The sequence below is a fragment of the Leguminivora glycinivorella genome, chromosome 4 (genome assembly GCF_023078275.1).
Source record: "Leguminivora glycinivorella isolate SPB_JAAS2020 chromosome 4, LegGlyc_1.1, whole genome shotgun sequence".
Taxonomy (NCBI): Eukaryota; Metazoa; Arthropoda; class Insecta; order Lepidoptera; family Tortricidae; genus Leguminivora; species Leguminivora glycinivorella.
The window spans coordinates 3,392,631-3,400,671 of NC_062974.1; positions in this window are offsets into that span (position 1 = coordinate 3,392,631).

The window sequence follows — 8,041 nt, forward strand, 5'->3', positions numbered from 1 at the left end:
CCAAAACGTGTTTGTAACTCTGTATTTGCTCCCTCAAACATTAACTATTTATAAATAATCAGGGGTTATCATAAAGTACCTACTACTAAAGCCGTAGTTTTGGTTGAAAGAAAGGGACAGAGCTTTATATGTTATATATCTCCTGTTCCTATCTCTCAAACTAAACTGAACGGCTTTGGTACTTCATGGTAACAACCCCCCAGAGCTCAGGAAAGACTGTTTTTAGGTAAGGCTTTGAGAATTACAAAGCCGGTCAGCACCTGTCCTTTCTTCATAAAGATCTATTCACTTCACAACCTCCACGACTTTAATACAGTTCGTCCAGTATAAAGTGAGTTTTTATTTTATCGCTGTGGCTTGCGTGGACGACTGGACAACGCTGACGGTCGCGCGACGGCCGCGCAACGGTGATGCGATGCGAGTGAACGTGTCTTAGGTAGGCGGCGTCGATTAACTATCGATGATAGGCGATGCGACGACGACGACCGCGCGACCGTCGTCCACGACTCAACGACTAACGAGGTAGTTGACTGTACAGTTAGCTTCGAATCATGTACTGTAGCAGTCAAATTGCCAAATATACTCTGTCAAACAAGTCTGTCAGTAAATAAGAACAAAGAAAACTATAAGCATCCTTTTCTTTAGGGTGCTAGAGAAAAGGATACCTATAGTTTTCTTTGTTCTTATTTACTGACAGACTTGTTTGACAGATATATTGTATTGTAACACAACAAAAGATGTGTTCGTTATATGGCGCTCTGGCTGTCACAAGTCACAGTCATCATGGCTCATGGGAGCCTGGGGTCCGCTTTGACAACTAATCCCAAGATTTGGCGTAGGCACTAGTTTTTACAAAAGCGACTGCCATCAAACCTTCCAACCCGAAGGGTAAACTAGACCTTATTGGAATTAGTCCGGTTTCCTCACGATTTTTTCCTTCACCGAAAAGAGACTGGCAATTATCAAGTGACATTTCGCACATAAATTCCGAAAAACTCAGTGGTGCGAGCCGGGGTTCGAACCCGCGACCTTCGGAACGAAAGTCGCACGTACTTACCGCTAGGCTACCGGGTTGTCACAGTATGTTTTGCAAAAGTCGTTTCACAATAAATTACAAAACACACTTAGGTACTTTAACATGCGCTATAATTTACCTACTCCTATTAGGAACATTCCATTCCCATTCCAATTCTAAAGTATTACGTTTATTACGCAGGATATTAAATAGCAGTAATAAATACCGTTAGTCAGGTTGTTACGTTGGTATTACAATCTTTACGTAACCGTTGGGAAAGCCCTGCCTTATTCCAATACCAAAACGTGTTTGTAACTCTGTATTTGCTCCCTCAAACATTAACTATTTATAAATAATCAGGGGTTATCATAAAGTACCTACTACTAAAGCCGTAGTTTTGGTTGAAAGAAAGGGACAGAGCTTTATATGTTATATATCTCCTGTTCCTATCTCTCAAACTAAACTGAACGGCTTTGGTACTTCATGGTAACAACCCCCCAGAGCTCAGGAAAGACTGTTTTTAGGTAAGGCTTTGAGAATTACAAAGCCGGTCAGCACCTGTCCTTTCTTCATAAAGATCTATTCACTTCACAACCTCCACGACTTTAATACAGTTCGTCCAGTATAAAGTGAGTTTTTATTTTATCGCTGTGGCTTGCGTGGACGACTGGACAACGCTGACGGTCGCGCGACGGCCGCGCAACGGTGATGCGATGCGAGTGAACGTGTCTTAGGTAGGCGGCGTCGATTAACTATCGATGATAGGCGATGCGACGACGACGACCGCGCGACCGTCGTCCACGACTCAACGACTAACGAGGTAGTTGACTGTACAGTTAGCTTCGAATCATGTACTGTAGCAGTCAAATTGCCAAATATACTCTGTCAAACAAGTCTGTCAGTAAATAAGAACAAAGAAAACTATAAGCATCCTTTTCTTTAGGGTGCTAGAGAAAAGGATACCTATAGTTTTCTTTGTTCTTATTTACTGACAGACTTGTTTGACAGAGTATATATTGTATTGTAACACAACAAAAGATGTGTTCGTTATATGGCGCTCTGGCTGTCACAAGTCACAGTCATCATGGCTCATGGGAGCCTGGGGTCCGCTTTGACAACTAATCCCAAGATTTGGCGTAGGCACTAGTTTTTACAAAAGCGACTGCCATCAAACCTTCCAACCCGAAGGGTAAACTAGACCTTATTGGAATTAGTCCGGTTTCCTCACGATTTTTTCCTTCACCGAAAAGAGACTGGCAATTATCAAGTGACATTTCGCACATAAATTCCGAAAAACTCAGTGGTGCGAGCCGGGGTTCGAACCCGCGACCTTCGGAACGAAAGTCGCACGTACTTACCGCTAGGCTACCGGGTTGTCACAGTATGTTTTGCAAAAGTCGTTTCACAATAAATTACAAAACACACTTAGGTACTTTAACATGCGCTATAATTTACCTACTCCTATTAGGAACATTCCATTCCCATTCCAATTCTAAAGTATTACGTTTATTACGCAGGATATTAAATAGCAGTAATAAATACCGTTAGTCAGGTTGTTACGTTGGTATTACAATCTTTACGTAACCGTTGGGAAAGCCCTGCCTTATTCCAATACCAAAACGTGTTTGTAACTCTGTATTTGCTCCCTCAAACATTAACTATTTATAAATAATCAGGGGTTATCATAAAGTACCTACTACTAAAGCCGTAGTTTTGGTTGAAAGAAAGGGACAGAGCTTTATATGTTATATATCTCCTGTTCCTATCTCTCAAACTAAACTGAACGGCTTTGGTACTTCATGGTAACAACCCCCCAGAGCTCAGGAAAGACTGTTTTTAGGTAAGGCTTTGAGAATTACAAAGCCGGTCAGCACCTGTCCTTTCTTCATAAAGATCTATTCACTTCACAACCTCCACGACTTTAATACAGTTCGTCCAGTATAAAGTGAGTTTTTATTTTATCGCTGTGGCTTGCGTGGACGACTGGACAACGCTGACGGTCGCGCGACGGCCGCGCAACGGTGATGCGATGCGAGTGAACGTGTCTTAGGTAGGCGGCGTCGATTAACTATCGATGATAGGCGATGCGACGACGACGACCGCGCGACCGTCGTCCACGACTCAACGACTAACGAGGTAGTTAAATATGTAAATAGGGAAAACTTGTAAAACGGGCTGAAGCTTAAACTTGATTTTATTTTAACTGATCTAATATATCGCGCCTACGCACCGTCAAGAAAAGATCCTTTCTACTCCCATCTTAAAGGCCGGCGGGCGGCGACACACTTTTAGAACCCCTCTGGCGTTGCTGATGATCATGGGCGGCGGTAATTGCTTAAATACTACCAGGAGATCCATTAGGCTATTATGCAATGTTGTTACTCAAGTATAGTCACAGTTATACTAGACAACTTCTCAGTGAATCAGTGTTTGTGAACGTTAACTAGATCTAGGTTTTCACCTGCAAACTGGTCTAAGCTTAGTCGGCGGACTATTAGGCCATCTGTGTAGCAATGAAGAACTAACGGTTGTTATTACTTAAGATGGCTTAATGTTGAGTTATAAGAACGTTTCAGAAGAAACATGAAAGCAAATAATCTTTGATGAAAGTCACATAGAATGTCCCAATCCCAATACATGAGACAGTAGGTACACTCTTGACTCTTGGTAGGTAAATTCCGTAAATTGCAGCTAGGGGTTCCTAAGTAAAATAAGGTTTGGCCTTTGCTCACGTATCAAAAACAAGTAATTTTGGAGTTTCTTGGCTGTCTGAAAAAGGAGACATGAAAAATTATCAATTGGTTTCTTAGCACTCAAATATCATGTCATGTGATACTCTCCAGCAACCCCAAGTTGCATTTTTTTTAATCATACGAGGATTTAGTAGACAATAGGTGCTGAATTTGTACTTACTTGATATAATTTGTACCTCTTTAGTTTAGGAGTAAAAGTCAACAATTTTACCTACTCTTGGTTACGGGCTCAGAGAGTGTGCGTAGACAAGAAGCCATGGGTCCACGCTTCATAAAAGAATGTGGGATACCCTACACATGTAATAAGTAATAATAATCGATCAGAAAGACTCAATACTCGTGCGAAAGTAAAAAATAAAACAATGGCGGACACTGTCGGAAACAATAAGTAACGTTTTGTTGCACGTTGCACTGATTGCAATTGAGAATTGTTATGCGAGTACCTACTTCCGATACTTAGGTTACTTGTATGAGAAACATTAGTATATAGATAGGAAACATAAAGAGATCTTGATAAAATAGCTTAAAGAGCTCGAAAGGGTTAAGTAGGTATTCGTAACTTGAAATATTTCGTGCATTCCTTAAGGCTTGTTAATATTTTTAAATTAAGCATAGCTTTAATTAGTACTATTAGGCACACGAACAGCAAGGCCTTGGCTTCGATCCTATCATATTTACTTGTCATGTAATCGGGTTTAGTTTCAGTCTCGATTGGCAACCTGACCCTACCTAAAGTTCAAGATTTAGTTTCATGAGATTGAATTGTGCGTGAGAGTGGCGCCAGCCAGTTACAGGCTTCAAGACATGTAGTTTTAAGAAAATATGATAGATTAGATTGTGTGTGTAGGTCTAGCTATTGCATTTTATAAAGTTCCTATGATGAGAGTAGCCCGATCTAATAAGTACGTTTGCTTTATTACCTCTAACTGTCATGCAGCAAATAGCAGTGCGCGCCTCCCCAATTACACGATTAGAAACCTAACAGTGCAGTCATGCGTGTGACAACAAACGCATGCGTTGCCGCATTATCGGTTACGCCTTAGTGCGTTTTCACATTATCCAATCCGATATCGGATGTAGGACCCATACATTACGCACTTACGCCTAGGGTTGCCAACCGTTGCCCTATTTAGAGGATGCGTCGCGCTAAAGGAGCTGATTGTCTCGTTTTCAGGCTAGATGCTGAGTAGAGCAGGTATACTCTGTCAGTAAATAAGAACAAAGAAATCTATATGCATCCTTTTCTTTAGGGTACTAGAGAAAAGGATACCTATAGTTTTCTTAGTTCTTATTTACTGACAGACTTGTTTGACAGAATATAGTATCAGTATTTTATACTCGTCCCGCAATCTCGTATCTAATAATATATACCTACCTATTTACTGCAAATATTTGTAAGGTCCCTAACTACACCTCCTAGGCCAAAGTGGACGATTCACGGTCCACAGAGTATAGGTACCTTTTACCATCTGGTAGGCCGGATATTCGTTAATCCGGTGTTCCGGTGATCATGTAATCCGGACGGTCTCGTTTTGAAGAACACGGATAAGCTTTAACGACAGGACCTTCGAATTCTTCAAAGACCTTGGGTAGTAGTTGATTTCAATAACTGCAATTTTGTGTTATTTCTTAAATTACTGGATTCTTGTTTGGTTAGAATTAGAACGTCATAATTCGAGTATAAGAGATATATGGATGGAAGTATGAGGAAGTTGCTGGATACAGAGTTGGCAAGGGGTCTCCCCAATGGCCAAAGACAAATAGTTCCAAAGCTACATGATGGTCATGCGTAATGCTTCTCCATTTTCTTTAACTAAATATGAATGAAGTTAAAGCACTTAAGTGTAAATATTAAGTGTCAACACGAATATTCGAACAAATAGTCATATTCTTGCAAATTGGTTATTGAAACAGCCATATTTGGGCCAAGAACGTCCGTTCAGCTTTTACTAACAGTTTTGAGCATTCAGTATGTTTGATAAAATATCTAAATAAATAAAATGTTCGGCAACTTGACCTTTTACACACTCATATTTTATTATTCTTTAAGTAGGTAGGTAGGTAATTATATGTTGCGAAATTGAAGATGAGTCAAAGATACATATATGGTTATTCGAATGTGATGGATTTGAACCTATGACTATACTGAATAGCCGGATTAATACCATCTAAGATTAGTACACCCAGCACAGCTGATAGAAGAGCACTGTGTGCCTAGCCGAATGCACAAACGCTCACGATAATATCTCTTTTCCCCTCACTAGCTCGGAAACACGTGTTTTGTCCTTTAATACCAGCGGGTATAAACGCATTTTATCCACTAGTGGGTAAAGTAATTTGACCTTGAATAAAGACAAATTAACTACTTTAAAATTAATAAAAGTAGGTGAATCTATTAGTAATAAAGATGATTTACCACCTGTGGAACTACTGGAAGCAGTGATAAACGCATTTTTTGCGTTGTAGTTTCCTCGCTATAGTGAGGGGAAACGTTTTGTGTTACACTCGGGTGCAAATGTATTTTACTTCTCGTGTGTTAAAAAACTCGCAAGTTCAGGATTCTATTCTCGAACCACTCGCTTCGCTCGTGGTTCAACTATAGAATCCTTTCACTTGCTCGTTTTTCAATTCAAAGTCAAAGTCAAAGTCAAAGTCAATAGTTTATTGCAAGAACATAGTGAGATTACATAAGATGATAACATTGAATAGCAGTTCTTATGTTCTACCAAGCAAGGCATGCAATATTTAACAATTATTTACAAGTATGTACAATATAATGTCAATATAATTTGCTACACAATAATTCATTACAAATAAACACAAGGATTGAGTCAATTTATTACATTTTATAAATTACACAGCTAAGATGTCAAATATAGGCATAGATAAATTACTTAATTTCAGGATTTATATTAAATTGAGATCTTGGTAACTTAAATATTCTTTTACCGAGTAAAAACATTTGTCTAGTAGCCATTCCGTAAGTGATTTCTTAAAGCGATCTGTAGGACATTCTAAGATCGATTTAGGCAGCTGGTTATAAATTTGAATTGCCATACAGAACGAGTTATTTTTGTGAAGCTTTACTCTAGAATACGGTAGGAATAGTTTATCTTTATTTCTGGTAGATCTAGGATAGAATGTACTTTGCTTTTCAAAAAATTCAGGATGTTCTCTTACAAACATACACATCTGTTTGATGTACAAGCATGGAAGTGGCAATACTTTTATTTCTTTAAATAAAGGTCTACATGGCTCTAAGTAGTGAGTGTTACAAACGGCTCGTACACATTTTTTTTGTAGTAAAAATGCATCATTCACATCTACGGAATTGCCCCAAATAATCAAGCCGTAGCTAAGTAAAGATGACACGTGCCCGTGATAAGCAGTTAGTGCTAAGTCTCTAGATGAGCTTCTGCTTAATTTCCTTAATGCAAAAACAAACTTCTCTAGCCTTTCACACAAAGATGCAATATGGTCTTTCCAGCTACAAAATTTGTCAATAATTATTCCAAGAAATTTTGTTGTTTCTACTTCTTCTAATTGGTAACTCTTGTAATTTATATTAAGATTAATGTCAGTATTTTTGTATGTCCTAAATTGCATGAAATTAGTCTTGTTTATATTTATTCTTAATTTATTCATGTGTAGCCAGTCAATGATGTCTGCCAGAGTTTTATTAATGTCATTGTTAAAATTATTGCTGTCATCTGATTTAATTATTAGAGTCGTATCATCGGCAAACATGATGCAATTTTGATTAATATGTAGTGGCATGTCATTTATATAAAGAATAAAGAAAAGGGGCCCTAAAATACTCCCCTGTGGCACACCGCATATGTTGAGACTATAATGTGATCTCTTAGTTATAAGTTCTCCATTTTCAATAGTCTGTATTTCTGTACATTGCTTGCGATCTGTAAGGTAGCTTTCAATCCATCTGTGGGCATTCCCTCTAACACCATATTTTTCTATTTTATTTAAAAGGATCGAATGGTGAACAAAATCGAAAGCCTTGCTCAAGTCCAGGAAAATAGCTGCTACTGGTATTTTGTCGTTTATTGAATCTGTCACAAGTTTTATGAGATTAAAACAGGCTAGTGTTGTTGAGCTGCCCTTCCGGAAGCCATATTGATTTTTGTTTAAAATGCAGTTTAGGAAAGACGATAAGCGACTATGCATGGCTTTCTCTATAACTTTAGAGATAATTGGCGTTAAAGTGATGGGCCGATAATTATTCATCTGGCTTTTGTCCTCTTTTTTATATATCGGT